This window comes from Manis pentadactyla, chromosome 10 (assembly GCF_030020395.1).
Source record: "Manis pentadactyla isolate mManPen7 chromosome 10, mManPen7.hap1, whole genome shotgun sequence".
Taxonomy (NCBI): domain Eukaryota; kingdom Metazoa; phylum Chordata; class Mammalia; order Pholidota; family Manidae; genus Manis; species Manis pentadactyla.
In genome coordinates this window covers 44,324,023-44,341,533 of record NC_080028.1, presented here as the reverse complement: position 1 = coordinate 44,341,533, position 17,511 = coordinate 44,324,023, and the positions used below count along the sequence as shown (strand labels likewise).

General features: G+C 48.6%; 1 protein-coding gene across 2 annotated transcripts in view; it reads right to left on the bottom strand.

Annotated features, from left to right (window-relative positions):
• The window catches only part of LOC118909968 (olfactory receptor 6C2-like), a 62,721-nt gene extending 50,175 nt beyond the window's left edge, over window positions 1-12,546 (bottom strand). For both annotated transcript variants that reach the window (XM_057486770.1, XM_057486771.1), the window contains exon 1: window positions 12,444-12,546. The gene's annotated coding sequence lies outside the window, so the exon portion shown is untranslated. The remainder of the gene's footprint in view (window positions 1-12,443) is intronic.
• Window positions 12,547-17,511: the final 4,965 nt, after the last annotated feature.

Here is a 17,511-nt window from a genome sequence, read left to right as displayed (position 1 = left end):
GTTAACTTCAGGGTGGGGACAATGGTGGCCGTGGCCGCCGAGTCACAGTGCGAGTCACAGTGGACGGCCCCCTTTCTATAGAAGTTCGCAGAGAGCTGCTGACAGGTTACACCAACGTCAACAGCAGGAGCAGGGGGGCACGCCTCAGCCCTCCCTCCCTGCCCCCAGGTCAGCTGCAGCCCCAGCAAGATCCACCTGACTCGTGTGCACGATGGTCCGTTTCCGTGTGTGGTGTGAAGGCAAACCTAAGCAGCTGGGTCAGGGCAGCAGCACAGATGCGGGCACCAGGACCAACAGCAGGAGCAGGAGAAGTAGCTGAGCCCAGAGGAAGTCCAGGTCCAGAGAAGGACCCGAGGCCGCTACCACTACAGGCAAAGGCGCTACTGCTCCTGTCCAAGGCACCGGAGACGCATCTGCAGACGCAGAAGGCGCCAATGTGTTCTTGCCAGTCCCTGAGCACCCCTGATGCGGGAGGCTCATGGAGTACTGGGGCCCTCACCCCATCTGACACCTGCTAAATTCCTTTCCCACCCAGCTTCCATAGATGGCCCTGTGACCGAACCTTTTTGTTCCCCCAAAAGCTTGCAGAAGGCTCAGGAGGAGGAGGAGATGCACGAGGCATTACGAAACTTTCCTGCGCACATCACACCCGACGTTGGTGACTAAGGACAGCCACTTGCCAGAGAATGACCACAAGAGACCACAGCGATCCCACCTTAGACGTCCAAACCCACAAAATATGACTTTTGGTCATCTGCCAAATAAAGCTTCAGATAAGAAACATAGAGTGATGGCCTGACGTTGTCTCCTTTATGCAAATGGCACAAAAGAAGAGTAAATACAAGTGTAAATGTGTTAAATAAGTGGGGGCAGGGGCTAGTCTGTGACTCTGGGCATCCTCCACCACCCAGAGCCAGTGTTTGACGCCACACCATTCCACTTTGACGTCCCCTCAACTGGTGTGGAGCAGCTGGGGAAAGTGAATTGTGCCTAAATGGAAAGCAGATGTGGCATTGCTCCTGCAAGAACAAGGCCAGTGTGGAGGGAACAGAGGCAAGCAGCTGGACCCCGTGAAGCCCTGTGGGCCAGCCGAATTCTGAGATGGGACCGACCCTGCATCACCACAAACTTTAGAATACACTCTGTGTTGTGCATCTTCCTAGCTTCTCACTTGGTGTTCCTTTACTCCAGCCACATCACTCAGTCTCTGCTTCTGTAGCCACTCTGACTCCTGTGTGAATTCTCTGTGCTTCCCTCTATGGGAACACATGACCACACTTAGGGCCACTGAGATTTGGGGCAGAAAGTTGGCTTGGGGTAGAAAGTTGGCAAGATATGATTTATATATTGGAAATGGATTTCCAGTGCTTGGAGGTGACCAAGGCCCACCGCCTGCTGAAACTGTTGTATGGGCACCTAGAGCTGAAGACACCTGTGACCCCACCAGCTTAGGAGCCAAGGAGAGGAGAGGTCTTGATAGAAACACAGCTTATGCAGAGTTTTAAGAACATCTCTGTAGGTACCACGCAAGTCAAGAAATCAGACATTTCCATCTCCTCCTCTCCCGTGCGCCCTCACCCTCCACTCTGCAACTCTGACCCTAACCCTGACCATGACTCTAAGGTTGCCATAGTTGTGAGGTATAGTCACATCCTATCAACAGCTCCTTTGGGCTGCATATTTCTGGGATGTGAGTAGGAGTCTGTGTGCTCTCCTGTTTCCAAAAATTCTATCCCCAGTTCTCATCCCTGCTAAAAGGGCCCCGTGCCCAGGCAAATGCCAGATGGATGTGGCCACAGAGCAGGGTGAGAGGCGGCTGGCCTGGCATTTAGCCTCTGTCCTTCCCTGTGCGTTCAGGAGCTCAGCGGGGCTGCTGGTGGCTGAGCTTTGAGTCAGGTGTCGGCCATGCTCAGGTATCCAGCGGCCCCGTTGTGATGTCAGTGCCCTACCTGCTGCCCTCACAGCCCCTCTGTTTCCCCCAGTGGCCTTGCCTCCCAGACCACAGAGGCAGCCAAAGAAAGCGATGGGTTCCCACTGCGCTAAGCTCAGCACAGGTGGTGGCTGGGGCCACAAATCCACCATGAAGAAGCTTGTGGCCTGCGTGAGTCAGGATAGCTTCTCCTTGTCTAAGGAAGGAGAGGAACAGGAGCAGGGAGAAGAAGAGGAGGGGGAAGAGGAGCTCCCGGTGCAGGGCAAGCTGCTACTGATGGAGCCCGAGCAGTAGGAAGAAGGCGCCGAGAGGAAGACCCTTTGGCCCCGCAGAGACCCAAGTCCAGGCAGATGCACTCCTGACGTACAACCTGCGATCACGGCCCAGGAAGAGGTGCCTGCCACTGCTCCAGCGAGAATAATTTTCAGAAAAGACTCAATAAAAAGTCTTCAAGGAATTATTCTCCTCCTCTTGGTCTCCCTACCCCCATGCTATGGTACCAAACATGTGTGTGCCTGCACACGTGTGTGTGTGTGTGCACATGTGTGTGTGCAGGGAAGCTGAAGAGTAGGAGCCAGTGACCCCTATCCTGATAAGTCCCTCCCTGTGTCTTCTCAGCTGCTTTCCCCTGGTTTGTGGGGAGGAAACTGCAGTAGCCTGGGCTGGAAAGTCAGCCTGTCCTGTCTCCAGGGGAGGATTCCTCTCCAAGTCTGAACAGACAGGCCCAGGGCAGCCAACAGGACTGTGTCATCTTCCTCAGCAACTCCCCTTTTACTGTTCTGTGGACAGTCTTAAAGAGCACTGGCTTGGGAACTCAGCTGAACTGGGCTCATGTTCCTTTTTACTAGCTGTGTTACCCTGTGCAAGCCACTTTCTCTCTCTGAGTCTCAGCCTGCGCATCCCTGCTTAAGGATGAGATTAATAGCTACCCACCCAGGTTGGGAGGTCAGGAGAATTAACTGAAATGCTGGGTGGGACCATGCCTGGCAGGGGTGAGTGTTTAACTAGCACAGGTACGGGTGCTGGAGCTACAGGGCTTACTGAGTTCACTTGCCTTGCTGACTCTGGTTTTGGATCAGAGCACGTAGGACGGTCTGGGTGCTTCTTAGCCACTGACTTCTGCTGCCATCCTCACATTCAACGTGACCATCTGCACCCCCATTCTGCCTTTATCAGAGCCAATCCCCTCCTTAGAGCCGTGGGCTGCATCCCTCCAGTCTCAGCCTCTGCTTTTCCGTGGTTTCTTAACCCTGTGTGTCTTTTCCTCTATCCTTTATAAGAGCACTTGCCATTGGATTTGGGGCCCACCTGGATAATCCAGGAAGCTCTCAAGATCCTTAATTTACTGTGTCTACAAAGCTTCTTTTCCCAAATAGGGTCACACTGACAGGTTCCAGGGCTTAAGGGAAGCCACCATTCAGCCCAAAGGGTCACTGGTAAGCTTGAGGGTAGTGCTGCCTAGAAAGGATACGGCTGTAGTCCAGCCACATAGGAAGTGCTCAGTAGGTGGAGGTTTTCACCCTGAGTGGCAGGAAATTATTTCTCATGTTTATTAAGAAATAAACTGCAATAAAGTAAATGATAGCAAATCTTTATAACAACAGGCCAGTTGTGGGTGAGCAATAGAGAGTGAGAAGTAGATGTGGGCTGGGGGGACCTGCCCAGGGACAGCAGCCAGGAGATGGAGATGGAGGGAGTTACATGGGAGGGGGAGTGGGGAGATACAGGCCAAGAGTGGCCAAGAGTTAAGCCCAGGGGCATAGCCAAGGTGTGGGGAAGGGTGGGCGGCTATGGATGGAACACCCAAGACTTGGGAGTTTGCACAGTGCCTCATGTGCCAACACAAGTTTGGGCTTTCTTCTGTAGGGGCTGGGAGGTCTGGGCAGGGACAGCAGGATTCCCATTGTACGGCGGGGCTTTGTTAGCAAGGAGGGGAGCAGGGGCAGGAGGCAGGAATCTGAAGGGAAAAGGCAGTTTTTCAAGGACCTCCTGTGGCTTGACAGGCATCTCTGGCTCACAAGAATACCAGGAAGGAAGGAGTGATGTGCCTTTATCAGATAAGGAACCCAAGCCTTAAAAACCCATATAACCAACCCACATTGGACATCCATGCAAACTGGGATTTGAAGTTGGCTCTCAGTCTCCTGGCTTTAAATCTTGCTGGGGAAGTGTGCTTGCTGGCCAGACCCTGGGACCACCCATCATCCATCCAGTAAGCCGTCTGATCCCTTCACATTCACCCCTTCCCACCTATCTGTACACTGGTCAGCTACCGTATCAACTACCTGCCCGGCCAGCCAACCGTACTGGGGTCAGGGCTGTGCACGGCTTCCGAGCTACCTAGGTGGGAAGTAAATGGCTGAGATGGTGTATATTGAGCATTCGCTGTGGGCTGGTCCTGAGCCATCTGCTGGACATGGGTTCTCTCATTTAATTCCTCCGGAAGTCCCTGGGACACAGGTATTCTGATCGTCCCCATTCTACAAAGATAGGAAACTGAGACTTGGGGCAGCTCTGGGATGCGGATCCAGCTCAGTGTGACCCAAGGCTCCCTACTCTTAAAAGGTGGGACTCCCCGAAAGTGCTCCTGAAGCCCCACCCTGGGGGCTAGGGTAAGGGGTAGGGGACCGTGTAACATCTGTCTCACCCTGCAGCCTGTGCCCTCACAATCAACACCACCTATATAACCAGGGGCTGCCACAACCTCTGCAAAGCTGGGTGTGCTGGAAAAGGAGGAGGAGGAGGAGCTTCCTCCAAGCGTGGCCACCCATGGACACAGAGACACAGAGCCTTCCTGTCACCCACACACAGCCCTAGAGCCACTGTCGGCCCCAAAGCCACACCTTCCCCCACTGTAGGCACAGCTGTGGCAGGAGCCGGGCTGGCCACTGCAGCCCACCTGGCCACCAACGACAGGGGCCAGGCCCCAGCCCACCAACCAGGCGTCGTAGACACCCCACGCAGCCCACCGCCCACTCCTGCAACTATCCTAAGATATGAAGAACTTGAAGGGAAAGATGAACAAGAGGAAGGGGGTCAAGAGGAGCCGGCAGGTGTATAAAACAAAGGGGCGCAACTCAGGTACATATAAGTGGAGGGGGAAGGACCACAGGCCTCCAGACTAGGAAGAGCAGCTGCTGGGCCTTGGGGGCAGGGAGGGGAAGCCTGCGGCTGCACGCTAGAACACGGAGGACCCACAGGCAAGGGTGACGAGGGAGAACAACTACGGCAGTTGTATAATAATGCATTGATGGACTGGCTCTGCAGGGAAACTGAATGGGATGATTGGGAGGCTGGACAGATGGAGATTAGCTAGCTGGAAATATGGATGGGTAGTTAAATAATTCACCAGGTTGATGAGGTCGAGGGATGGGTGATAGAAGGGCTCCACACACAGACGGTAGCTGGACGGAGGCAGGGACAAAATTTATCAGTTGAATGACTAGAAAGTCACATAGATGTGATTAGCTGAACTGAACTGACATGCTAGTAGGGGAAACAAATCAGCTGGTTGGGTAAAAATGGTTCATTGGCATTGTATATAGCTGGAAGGATGTGCCAGGGACCTGAATGGTGAGTTGGGTGGACACGGATGGAGAGCTGGAGGTATGAGTATGATGGGAGCACGGCTGGAAGGATGTGCCAGGTGACTGGATGGTGAGTTGGCTGGGCACGGATGGAGAGCTGGAGGTATGAGTATGATGGGAGCATGGCTGGTCTAATGGATTGATTAAAGGCTGGCTAGCTGGGTGCATGATTAGATCACTAGTGGATGGACAAACGGGTAGGTGAAAGGGTAGATGGGATGAATGGAGTAACCGAATGGATCAATGGATGGAAGAATAGTTGTTTGGACTGACGGACTAGACAGGTAGCCTGAATAAAGTATAAAAGAATGAAATTAAATGTTGGATAAATGGATGGACTGGGTGAATTCATGGATGGGTAGATGATAAATGGATGGACTCACATAAGCCAAAAGGACCTTGATAGTCTAATATCTATCTCATATTCAATTACAAACAAGCAGTCCAAAATCCAAAGGATGAAAGTTAAGTGACATTGTGAATCACTGTTATTTAAGGGGCCCTTTCCCATTCCTATCCCTTAGGGCAGAAACACAGCTCAGAAGGCTCTCCATGGCTTGTTCCTGTGTTGGTCTCACCCACATGAGAAACGCAATCATGAGCAGAATGCTAGAACGGGGAAGTCAAACTTCTTGAAGGAACATGTTACTACAGCAATTTCTATGCAATATTAAAGCTTGCACAATGTGCTGGGGTTGGCCTTTTGATTTCACTAAAGGTGTCACATTTGGGGTATGGCTGGGAAGCACAAAGCATGGAAGAGGTTCCGTGGGGAGCAGGGACATGCCTTGTGACAGGCCCTCGGGAAAGGAGCTGATGCCGACTTGGGCAGAAATGAATAGGAGGTGGAGACACCCAAGAAGCCTTCCAAGTAGAGAGGCAACACCCTACTGGAGTAGAGCCCTCCTTTGCCTTATAGACTCCCACACTCGTGCACACAAGTGTGCGCACACATGGAATGCCATGGACCCACAACCATTCATGAGATCCACACACAGAAGACAGCCCAGAAGCATGGCAGGAGAAGGTGGGAAGAGGGGTTAGGTATGTGCATTTTGCATCCTGAGTCTGAATCCTAGCTCTGGTTTCCCTTCTGTGGGACCGTGGGCCGATGATCAACCTCTCTGGGGCTGCCAAGGAACCAAGTGTGTTCAGGGGCTACACAGGCTGACAACACAGAGGACACGTATGGATGGCCCTGTCCACAGAAAGAACACACAAACATGTAAGCATGACCTGAGAGTCACAAAGATCATGGGAGCAAGGACATATAATGCAGAGCAACTCTGGTGGGGTGGGGGTGGAGAGGCCCAGTGGGAACCTGAGGGAAGAATACTCCAGACCAAGGGACAGTATGTGTAGAAGCCCCCAGAATGGAAGAGCTTGAAGCATCTGAAGACTGGACCAGACAGGACATGCCAGTGGCTGGACGGGAGGCAGGGGCCAGGACAAGGAGGGATGTGCAGGCTAGGGGTGCAGCTTGGATGTATCATGACGGGGTTTTAATAGAGCAAATGACAGGGTCTAGGGTGTTTTTTCTCCAAAATAAGGTTCTAATAGAGCAAATGACAGGGTCTAGGGTGTTTTTTCTCCAAAATAAGGTTCTAATATAGCAAATGACAGGGTCTAGGGTGTTTTTTCTCCAAATTAAAATTTATTTTAAGACCATTTATTGAATAAGCCCCACCATATATGCTGGCTTGAAATACCATACTTAAAATAGACGGTCTAGTGTTTTTAAAGATAGTGTGGACTAACTGTGTGAAGACTCAGTTGCAGGGTACAAGAGAGGCAAAAGGAAAAGCTGTTGGCTAGGTGTGACCAGGAGAGAGGGAACTGTGGGAGGTACTGGAGGGAGGCACTGGAGAGCTTCCAAGATAGATGGGCTGTAGGGAGGGAGTTTCGGTGCAAACATTTACTGACTGCCATTAGATGACTGTTCAGTCTTCACATCTGTGAAATGGGTGCTCTTGCTGGGTGGCAGTGAGGGCTCAGCGAGATCTTGGGTGTGAAGTATTTAGGCCCAGCACTTTGCACATAGTAGGTACTCAGTAAGTTCTTATGGCATATAAAATACTGAACACTTATTTTGAAGGAATACCAGCTGCCAGACAAAAGAATTTGGGAATGGTCACGGTCCCCTATAAATTACCTTCTGACCTTCAAACCCACAGCCTTGTTATACTGGCTTCTGGTCCTACACTCCCAGCTGGGGGACCTTGAACTAATCACCTCGTCTAAGGGGCTAATTAATGCTGACCTCAGATTGCTCGGCAGCTCGATGCATGCCAAGGTGCATAGCACAGCCCTGGGAACCTGGTCGCTTGCTCTTCCCTTTGGTGTTTCATTGGCACTTGGGCTAAAGGAACAGGGTAAAACACCTGGAGATGGGAGATGGGGCAGGGCTGGAAATGATGGGGGGGTGTGCAGTGGAGGGAAGGGGTCTGAGAGCCTTGTGGAAGGCCTTTTGTGTTGGTCATTTTGTAGTATATACATTAATTACTATACTGGAAATCTGAAACTAATGTTATATGTCAACTACCAAAGAAAAAGGAAGTGTGAGTTTCCAGGACCCCAAGCTCAGCTGAGCAAGCCCAGCATGGCGTGCAGAGGAGGGGCCTCTCCCAGCCCTCTACTGTGCAACATTAGCAAGTTGTATCCTCTCTGCACCCCCATCTTCTCCCTTCATGGGTCCCTGGGGAGTTCACTGAGACATGCACATGCAAACGTTCTACAGAGGGCCTGCCACACAGTCTGCACTTACTGGGTCCCTTATCCTTCCCTCCCAGTGGGGAAATGTTCCAGGTTAGCATACTATGAGAGTGTGGGGAAGGAAGACCTTTAGGATTAACACGATATATTTTGATGTATGACTATATCATGATTACAAAACCATAATAATCAGGGGAACAGACTTTTAATAAATAGTGTTAGAGCAACTGATGGTCATTTGGCTGTGGATAAAACTGCCTTCCTATCTTATACCATAAAGAATAAACTCCACTCAACAAAATGGGTATAGAGGGCAAGTACCTCAATATAATAAAGACCATATATGACAAACCCAAAGCCAACATCATACTTAATGGCCAGAAGCTGAAAGCTTTTCCTCTAAGATCGGGAACAAGAGAAGAATGCCCACACTCCCCACTTTTATTCAAGATAGTTCTGGAGTTCTTCACCACAGCAATCAGACAACACAAAGAAATAAAAGGCATCCACACTGGGAAGGAAGAAGTTAAACTGTCACTGTTTGCATATGACATGATACTGTACTTAAAAAAAACTAAATAATCCACTCTAAAACAACTAGAACTAATATCTGAATTCAGCAAAGATGCAGGATACAGAATACATACACAGAAACCTGTTGCATTCCTATACATTAACAATGAACAAGCAAAAACAGAAATCAGGAAAACAATTAAATCACAATTACATCAAAAAGAATAAAATACCTAGGAATAAACCAAATCAAGGAAGTCAAAGACCTATACCCTGAAAACTACAAGACACTCATGAAAGAATTTGAAGAGAACACTCCGAAGTGGAAATTCATAAAATCCTCTTGGGTAAGAAGAATTAATATTGTCAAAATGGCCATCCTGCCTAAAGCAATCTACAGATTGAATGCAATCCCTATCAAAATACTGAAAGCATTCTTCGACGAAATGGAAAAATAGTCCTAAGATTTACATGAAACCACAAAATACCCTGAATAGCCAAAGCAATCCTGAGAAGGAAGAAGAAAGCAGGTAGGATTATGCTCCACAACTTCAAGTTCTACTACAAAGGCACAGTAATCAAGACAATTTAGTACTGGCACAAGAACAGACCCATAGACGAATAGACCAGAACAGACAGCACAGATATAAACTGAAGCATATACAGCCAATTAATATATGATAAAGGACCCAAGGACATACAATGGGGAAATGACAACATCTTCACCAAACGGTGTTGGCTAAACTGGACAGGTACATGTAAGGGAATGAAACTGGATTACTGTCTAACTGCATACACAAAAGAAAACTCAAAATGGATAAAAGACGTGAATGTCAGTCAGAGAACCATAAAACTCTTGGAAGAAAACATAGTCAAAACTCTCTGTAATATAAACGTGAGCAACTTTTTCATGAATATATCTTCTGGGGCAAGGGAAACAAAAGCAAAAATGAACACGTGGGACTATATCAAACTAAAAAGCTTCTGTACAGCAAAGGATACCATCAGTAGAACAAAAAGACATCCTACAGTATGGGAGGATATATTGACAAATGACATATCTGATGAAGGGGCTGACATTCAAAATATATAAAGAGCTCATTCGCCCCCACAATCAAAAAGCAAATAACACGATTAAAAAATGGGGAGAGGATCTGAAGAGAAAGTTCTCCAAAGAAGAAATTCAGATGGCCAACAAGCACATGAAAAGATGCTCGACATCTCTAATCATCAGAGAAATGCAAATTAACACCACGATGAGATATCACCTCACACCAGTAAGGATAGCCAACATCCAAAAGACAAACAACAACACATGGATGTGGAGAAAGTGGAACCCTCCTAATGCTGCTGGGGGGAATGTGAATTAGTTCAAACATTGCAGAAAGCAGTATGGAGTTACCTCAAAAAACTCAAAATACAAATACCATTTGACCCAGGAATTCCAGTCCTAGGAATTTACCCTAAATATGCAGCAGCCCAGTTTGAAAAAGACATATGCACCCCTCTGTTTATCGCAGCACTATTTACAACAGCCACGAATTGGAAGCAGCATAAGTGTCCATCAGTAGATGAATGGATAAAGAAGATGTGGTACATATACAAAATGGAATATTATTCAGCCATAAGAAGAGAACAAATCCTACCATTTGCAACAACATGGATGGATCTAGAGGTATTATGCTCAGTGAAATAAGTCTAGTGGAAAAAGACAAGTATCAAATGATTTCACTCATACCTGAAGTATAAAAACAAAGAAAAAAACAGAAGGAACAAAACAGCAGACTCACAGAACCTAAGAATGAACTAACAGTTACCAAAGGGAAAGGGACTGGGAAAGATGGGTGGGAAGGGAGGGAAAAGGGGGAAAAGGGGGCATTACGATTAGCAGACATAATGTAGGGGGGAGCACAGGGAAGGCAGTACAGCACAGAGAAGACAAGTTAGTGATTCTATAGCATCTTACTATACTGATGGACAGTGACTGTAATGGGGTTTGTGGTGGTGACTTGATAATGGGGGGAAATCTAGTAACCACAAGGTTGCTCATGTAAGTGTATATTAATGATAGCAAAATAAAAAATAAATAAATAAAAAATGTAAAAAGCGAATGTTTACTCGAACAACTAAAAATCATTCATGAGAGCAGTGATTTCAGTGTCAGCCCAATATATTGTAAATGTTTACAATTGGAAGGAAACATCATGAACCAGTTAAAATCTTGGTATCTGCTTCTAGACAGGAAATCCCACACAAAATTTAAAACTGCCAGGAAAGGTTACAGAAACTCTCGTTTTGCATCCAGGAAGAGAGGGAGAAAGGGAGCCAGAGAGCCTGGGTAGCGGCAGAGAGTTGGCACTCACACACACATTTCCTCATTTTACTGTGTACAGCGATCCCACCACCAGAGGCACTTTTATTGCCCTAGTCCTAAAAACTCGTTTTAAAAATAACGCAGGACAGTGACTGCAATGGGGTATGCGGTGGGTACTTGATAATGGGGAGAATCTAGTAACCACAATGCTGCTCATGTAAGTGTATACTAGTGATACCAAAATAATAAATAAATAAATAAAAATAACGCAGGAGCCAAAAGGAGCCGCTTGGTCGGAAACCTACGCGAAATTCCTAACACAGACTGGGCTGCAGCCGGCGGCAAGGTCGTTGCGCCCATTACTATACAAACAGGTGCCCGGTCTCCGGGTGGGGGACCTCGCCAGTGCCCGCCGCCTCCAGGCGGACAGCTCAACCTCCTCTCGCCACAGGACCTGTCCAGACAACAGCAATCAGCAGACATCTCACTGCTGACTAAACAAGAGGTAGAGAACAGCACAGAATCGCCCCCGAGACAAGCAGACATGCAAGCAACTCACACAAATCAATAAACACTGCAACTGCAACGCCGGCAGCGGACCCGCGCGACCCTCGGTCCTTCCGCCCCCTCCCCCACCCGCCTGCCACCCCAGAACTAGCGCGCCTTCCAAGCTCCATTACCCGGGTGCAGCGCTCCGCGAATCAGGCCGGATAACAACTTTCCCAAAAACACCAAAGAGAAAAAAGGTGTCCACGCAGGGTCCCATCCCGGCGCGGAAAAGCAGCTCTCCCGGGCGAGGGGATCCGTCTGTGGTGCTTGCCTGTCCCTGAGACCAGGTAACAACTCCGCAAAGGCACCTGCCGCCCAGCTCGCCGCTAGCTCCAGGTCTCCCACGGCGGCAAGTAGGTGCCCGCTCGTGCCCGGGGTCACTGGCCGCCGCGCAAGCTCCCCACGGAACGTGGACCGCACTCCGGGGGGTCACCTCGCCGTGGGCAGCCGGAACCCGAGGCGCGCTCCGCCGGGACCCGCGCGCCGACATGCAGCCCGGCCCGGCCCGGCGAGGGGCTAAAGAGTGGGGAAAACCTGCTCCGCCCAGACCAGAAAACCGGCAGGCCGCGTACCGGCAGCCCGCCCAGGGCCGGGGATGCGGCGGCGGCGAACCGTCCCGGGGGGCGGCAGCGGCGGCAGGAGCGGCCATCAGGAGAGAGACCGGGGAAGAGACACGACGGCTCAGGGAGAGCGGAGCGGCCGCGGCGTGGCTACGGCAGCTACAGCAGCGGAGAGAGGGCAGAGAGCGCTCCGTTCCACTTGGCCGTCCCTGCTCCGGCCGCCTCGGCTGCCCGGCTTCCCCTGACTCCGCCGCTCCCCGGTTCCCTCCGCTACTCACCGTTGCTGCACCGCCGTCTCGTCGGCTTTCCGCGCCGACACCTTGGGCCATCCTTCTGCTCCTCCTGCGACCGTCCGAAGGTTCCAGCCACGTCCTGCGCCTCCCCGCACCTCACCCGGATTACGACACTCGCGGCTTTACGACACCACGTTCCTCAGACCTAGAGCCGCTCGCTCTAAGGCGGGAACCTTGTTGCTAAGGAGAGGACGCTGCATCCTGCGGGTAGGGATCTGTTCCCTCAGGTGTAGGGGATGGGGAGGGGATCGCTGGGAAACTTCAGTGAAAACAACAAAACATACTGAGAAAGAGTGGGTGGGCAGAGAGGGGGAAGGGGATTAAACGGCATTATGATTAGCACACATAATGTAGGGGGGTCATGGGGAGGGCATTACAGCACAGAGAAGACAGATAGTGACTCCACAGCATCTTACTACACTGATGGACAGTGACTGCAATGGAGGATGGGAGGACTTGGTAATATGGGTGAATGTAGTAACCACCATGGTGCTCATGTGAATCCTTCATAACACAGAATATCAATGGTACCTTAATAAAAAGTAAAAAAAAACATTACTGGGAAAAACAAGGAAGACTTGAATAAATGAAGACAAGTGACGTGTTCACGTATTCGAAGATTCACTTGGACGGTTCTTTCTATAACGGCTGTAGATTGAACATAATCCCCATCATAACCCACAGGCACTTGTTCTGGGCTCTGCTGACTTCTTCAAAGGTCAGTGGCAAGCCCCACTGACGGGCTACAGCCCACACTGTCTTTTTTTTTTATAATTATTAATGTATGATTGATATACACTCTTGCGAAGGTTTCACATGAAAAAACAATGTGGTTATTACATTTTCCCGTATTATCAAGTCCCACCAATACCCCATTGCAGTCACTGTCCATCAGTGCAGCAAGATGCCACAGATTCATTATGTGCCTTCTCTGTGCTACACTGTTCTCCCTGTGACCCCACACATCATGTGTACTAAACATAATACCCCTCAATTTCCTTCTCCCTCCCTCCCACCCGCCCTCCCACACTCCTCCTCTGTGGCAACTACTAGTCCATTCTTGGAGTCTCTGAGTCGGCTGCCATTTTGTTCCTTCAGTTTTGCTACATTGTTATACTCCACAAATGAGGGATATCATTTGGCATTTGTCTTTCTCCACCTGACTTATTTCACTGAGCATAACGTCCTCCAGGTCCATCCATGTTCTTGCAAATGGATACCTTTTTACTTCAAAAAAAGTTTTTATCTCGAAATAATGTCAGACTGTAGAAAAGTTGTAAGAATGATGCCAAGTGTACCAAGTGTACCGAGGCCTGTGTGCCCATTACTGACAGCCACCAATTTTTAACGTTTTGCCATATTTTTTTTTTTATCATTTGTTTCTGTTCCCATACACCCATTTATTTCTTCTGAATCATTTGGGAATAGGAAGCATCCCCCATGCCCTGCATCTCTTCATTCTGCAGTATATCTTTTCTCAAAACAGGGATATTCTCTTCAGTAGCGATACTAGTTATGAAATTCAGGAAATTCAACATGGACACGATAGTTTTAAAAACAACCTCCTGTCTATATTCCAGTTTTGCCCATTGTCCCACTATTGTCCTTTCTAGGATTTTCCCGCAGGAAAGATCATGCACTACACTGAGTACGTTGTAGCTTTAGTTTTCTTTAGTCTGAGAGAAACAGACTTTCTGTTTCTTCCCTGTGTTTTATGACGGTGATATATTTGAAGCACATGGGCCAGTTATTCTGGAGCAAGTTCCTGAGCTCGGGCTGTGTCGTGCGTGTTTCCTCATGACTAGATTCAGGTAATGCACTCTGGCTGGAAAGCTGCACAGGGAGAGCCGTGTCTTCTGGGGACTTCACATCTAGCGTCATGTCATGTCCATCTGCCCCTAGTTGATTGGGTTAATTTTGATCCCTGGTCACAGTATCGTCTGGTTTCTCTACTGCGCAGTTGTTTTCCCTGTGCAAGAAGAATCTCTTGGGAGGACAAGTGAAGAGCGTGTACCTACCATGCTCCTCCTCCCACATGCTCCTCTCAACTTAGCATGGATCTCAGTTCTTTTTCAAAGCCACATTTTCCAAAACTTACTCCCATAAGCTCTTGGTACCCAGGAAAGCTTCAGTGTCTCTAAGCTTTTAATACCTCATCTAAACCATCCCGTTCGTACCATAATTCAAGCCTATCTCGAAATGGCTATTTTCCTGTCCTCATCTAGGTCTACAGTCTTCCTCTTACACCTGTGGGATCATTTTGTACTTTTCATCTCCCATTAAAATGTAGATCAGATTTTCTCCTGCCTTGCTCAAAATCCAGAAGTCCTCACAGTGCCCCAGCTTATCTGGCTCCCAGCTCCACTTCTGGCATCTCTCATCACGTCAGTTGTTCCTTCCGCAGCAGCCACCCACCTACCACGCATGTTCCTACCTGAGGGCCTCTGCCCCTGCTAATCCCACTGCCTGATTGTTCTTTCTCTCAAACGTTCACTTTTGGCTCTTTACCTAGATGTTGCCTGATCAGGGAGGCCCTCCCTGACCACCCCATTTTACCTGTTTTTTTTTTCTTCCATCTCTTACTGGCATTATAGTCTGTATTTTTCAGTTCATTTCTTGCCTGCTTCCTTCCTCTAGAATCCCAGTTCTGTAAAGGCAGGGGACTTCTGTTTCGTACACCGCTGTATCCTTGGCACCTTGAAAAGTATGTGGCCCATCATGGGCCCCAGTAAGTTGGTTGGTGAATATCACTGAATCAGTGTTTATTGCATGGGGGCCTTATGCAATGTGCTGAGCTTGCAGGTAGATGGGCTGTAGACCCAGCACTTATGTTTTTAGGTGACCAGACAGTGGTACTGCATGTAGGAGTACCTAGTACACTGGTTGCAGCCCAGCCTGTGATGGCCCAGAAGGTGGCTCACCCTTCCTAAACATTGTCTGTGTTCCAGAGGATATGTGCTGTATCTGGGGACCATGACTGATAGTTTAGGAGATGGCTGGCTCCCCTGAGGCTGAATTTCTTGCAGGGGTGCTGGGGAAATTTCTGGTGCTGTCCATTGTAAGATGCATATGTATTTATCTTCCAGGCCTTGGGATTTTTGCTATGGATCATCTGCTAGGCAGACCTCTTCTACTCTTTCTGGGAAAGAAGTTGGGGCAAGTTCCTGGCCCCAGTGTTCCTGGTCAGCCCAACCCTCTTGGGCATCACCATGGTAAGTAGGACCTGGCTATGGACGCAACACCAGTGGAGACCAAACGTAGTGGCTCTCATTTAGAAATGAGAAGATCTCACAGGAAACACGCACAAATTTGGCTTTTTTCAAAACACTCAAAAGCTCTGACAACACTAGATGCGTACTTTTCTAGGGCAGGAACCAACTGGAACTGAGAGGTGACTGCAGCCTTTAAATGGGGAACATGCCGTGCAGTTTGCCACAGTCCCCACCATGCCATATTGCCCTCTGCCCGTGTCATCTTTCATTGTGTCACTGCACTCTGTTCTCACATTGTCTACCTAGCTCAGTCATTTATATTAAATGCCTGGGACTTAATGACCTCTTGAGTTATCAGGCTCTCGTGTTAGGGGTGGATGCCAAGCCGATTAGGAAACCATCCTATTCCATGAGAGTCTGTAATCTCGTGAAAGATACAGATAGGGCAACTCCATTATTACAGATCTGAGTACTTACTTAACACTGTTCTTGGTGTTTTATGAAAATGAGGAAATAGAATTTATCTCCTCTAAGCAAACCTGTGAGATAGGCACTGATTTGTACCCTTTTTACAGATGGGGAGACTAAGGTTCAGAGAGATTAAGTGTTCTGCCCAAGGTCACACAGCTCATACAAAACTGAGTGAGCCATTCTCACCCTAGAGGCCATGTGCCAAAAGAGACTCTTTTTCTCTCCAGTCAGGTCTTCTGCTCAGAATAATGTTCTTAAAACATAAAATGCATGTAGGGTTACAAAGGAAAGCAGTCAGACACACATGTATATATATATGAAGATTTCTGTGATGTACATTGTATTTTTTCTTGGTTTAATTTGCATATAGTAAAATTTACATTTTTTCTTGTACAGTTTCATGAGTTTTGATAAGCACATATTGTTATGTAACTACCACATCCACAATTGAAATACAGAAGAAGTCTGTCACCAAACCAGAGATTCCCTCATGCCCTCTTGTAGTCAGCCCACCTCCTCCCTTGGCAGCCACTGGTCTGTTCCCTGCCCGTCACTTGGCCTTTTCCAGAACAAAATGTGACTAGAGCCAAGCAGGCCAGAGCAGTCAGAGCCTGACTTCTGAGCACCTACGGTTCGGTTGTGGTGGTGTGTGTATCCAAAGGTCTCAGTGTATTGGATTGTATGGTTTCAGCACACATTGCTTAACCGTTCCTGAGTTGTAGCACATTGAGTTTGAAATCAATCATATTTAAATACAGTTATCAAGACATTAAAAAAACAAAGCAAAATGTATGTGTTTCTCTGCTAATGCATTTCAAATCAAGATCAAGCATCAGAAAGGATGCCTCCTTAATTCCCAAACAGTGATAACTGTACTTGATAGTCGTAAACATCTTTGGTATATATTTTCAGATGTGATTTCTAATGGTGAGAGTCCCAGAGACTGCTCATGCCTTTGTGTTGAATGCCTTCACTTATCACTGGTGGTGCTAATGAGGGAAAGTGAAGCTGTAATTGTTTCCCAAGTTCATGGACCCCTGGGTTCTGGATCCCAGGTTAAAAATCCCCTTCCTACCAGGAGAGGTTTTGAGCAGGAGTGTGGCATGCCAGGCTCTGCATATTTAAAGCTGACTGTGACCTCTGTGGACAGAATGGCTTGTTTGGTGGGGTGGAAGCTGGGAGGCCAGTGGGGGTCCCACAGGATCACCTCAGAGATTGGGACCTGGGTGACTGGGGGTTAACTGAGGATGGGTCTTGGTGGCAAAGCAAATTCGAGTTGCAGATAGATTAGGTGTGGGAAGTGAGGGAGATGGGGGCACCCAAGGAGGGTGAGTGAAGAGGAAGGATGGATAGGTAGATGATGTGTTTCT